The sequence below is a fragment of the Hylaeus volcanicus genome, chromosome 9 (assembly GCF_026283585.1).
Source record: "Hylaeus volcanicus isolate JK05 chromosome 9, UHH_iyHylVolc1.0_haploid, whole genome shotgun sequence".
Lineage (NCBI taxonomy): Eukaryota > Metazoa > Arthropoda > Insecta > Hymenoptera > Colletidae > Hylaeus > Hylaeus volcanicus.
Genome location: NC_071984.1, coordinates 3,035,887 through 3,038,270, shown reverse-complemented (window position 1 = coordinate 3,038,270; position 2,384 = coordinate 3,035,887). Strand labels below are relative to the sequence as shown.

The following is a 2,384-nucleotide window of genomic DNA, read 5'->3' as shown; positions in this document are numbered from 1 at the left end:
TATGTTACTTAAACGAAATTACATTTGGTTAAATTATGAATATAAATACTGTAACAAGTTTCATAACAATATTGTACGAAATCTAGTGTTGGTCACTCTTAAGTGCAGAGTGACGTCATCTTGTCACGTGGTGTGGTACTAATGGCCGCAAAATTCAATGGCTGACGAATTCAAAATTGAAGGTTATGTTACTTAAACAAGATTACATTTGGTTAAATTATGAATATAAATACTGTAACAAGTTTCATAACAAAATTGTAAGAAATCTTGTGTTGGTCACTCTTAAGTGCAGAGTGACGCCATCTTGTAACGTGGTGTGGTACTAATGGTCGCAAAATTCAATGCCTGATGAATTCAAAATACAAGGTTATGTTACTTAAACGAAATTACATTTGGTTAAATTATGAATGTAAATGCTGTAACAAGTTTCATAACAATATTGTAAGAAATCTAGTGTTGGTCAATCTTAAGTGCAGAGTGACGTCATCTTGTCACGTGGTATGGCACTAATGGCCGCAAAATTCAATGCCTGACGAATTCAAAATTGAAGGTTATGTTATTTAAACAAAATTGTAACAAATCTAGTGTTGGTCACTCTTAAGTGCAGAGTGACGCCATTTTGTCACGTGGTCTGAACTAATGGCCGCAAAATTCAATGCCTGACGAATTCAAAATTGAAGGTTATGTTACTTAAACAAAATTGTAAGAAATCTAGTGTTGGTCACTCTTAAGTGCAGAGTAACGCCATCTTGTCACGTGGTGTGATACTACCAAAGCTGCAATTGCAAAATAAAGAAAATTTCGAATAAATCACAGCTCACAATAATTACGGAATAATTACGGAATATCGTAACTACAACGTCGAGTAATATTCGCAATTATTAATAATGTTTACAATTACGATAATTTCATTTCGATAATTATATTATCGAAACCAAGAAATAATTCGGTCAACCTCGTCTTTCGTTGTCCTCCGAAAAAAAGCCTGAAATTAAATTCCCCTGTTACAGCCGAGTAATCGAATAACGTTCAACCGAGTTGATCGCAGTCCTCCCTCCCCACTCCTCCTCCCGTGAATTTTTCATCGACGAAAGTCGCGATTAATTATTCGCCGGAAACAAAGCGTTCGCCAAGGATGCATCGCGAATGGAATTTCGCGTTGCATGCCGGAACCGTTTCGAGATCGTTGCACCAGGAGGTTGAATATAAATAAAGCGAACGGTTTTCGCGGCTGAATGAATTTTTCAACGGTCTCCCTTTTTGCGACAGGGCTTCCGTTACCTTTGATCGGGAATATTTTTACCGGCCCCGACACGAACATCCGATGCGGATTCTGATTGTCAATCACTCTGGATAATACGTTTACGTAATTGCTATATCTCGAGCTGTAATTCATTGCACATATAATTAGCACGATTGTTATACCGTTATCATTGATTATAACTATTACAGTTATTTATCAAACTTTAATTACTGCAATTACATTAATCACGAATATTATTCGTCATTGGACTCCGTGCTTCGCACAATTTATTAAAAATTAGTTTTGTACAATTGTTATTTATTTGTTTTTGTCTTTTTTTTTTTTTTGTATTTGATATAATTATCAGACCTGAATTATCGCAATGATAAAAATTATAGATAATACCAGCTGTAGCGTACACGTAATTTATTATGTATTTAATCGATTGTTACGTTATTATTATTTATTATAATTATTTTATTTATTCATTTGTTCGCATCTCGAGAAAGACCGAGTGCACCAAGAACGAAAGTTCGAAGGAACTTCGCTACAATCTGCGTGGGCGAGTACCTTTTTACACGAAGACACGTCCGCGAGTATATGCCTTTCTAAAAATAGAAATTTGAGCAAGATACTATTAATAGAGGATGAGTGTGTTCCCACAGCCGAGGCTCCCACATTGCTCGTTCGTTACCACCAGCTTTTTGGAACACCTGCCACCCCACCCACCCACCCTTAATTCAGTCTGACAACAATCAAATTTTTTGGTCGCTTTTGAGGTTAGGAAATTTATATTCACCACAAATCCGTTACCTAATCTCGTTTAAGATATATAATCTGCCATTTTTAATAAGACAGCCATTGAATTTTAAGGCGTCTACTTGATTTTAAATAGTAAATGAAATAGTCAATGAAAAGTAAACGAAACCTACCAATTTTAGGTTAACTTAGTACCGCAACAACGTGGCAAAATACCGTCATTCTGCACTTAAGAGTGACCAACGCCAACTTTGTTAGAATTCTCGTGTGAAACTTGTTAACCCATTTCTATTACATGTTAGGACATCGCATGATAACTTAAATACAAGAAAAACTCACTTTATAAATAAATATTAAAAGAAATGCTCCAAAATTAGGGTTA

At 35.4% G+C, this 2,384-nt stretch overlaps 1 long non-coding RNA gene across 2 annotated transcripts in view; it reads left to right on the top strand.

Annotated features, from left to right (window-relative positions):
- The window catches only part of LOC128881845 (uncharacterized), a 25,207-nt gene that overhangs the window by 20,754 nt on the left and 2,069 nt on the right, over positions 1-2,384 (top strand). The window lies entirely within an intron of this gene.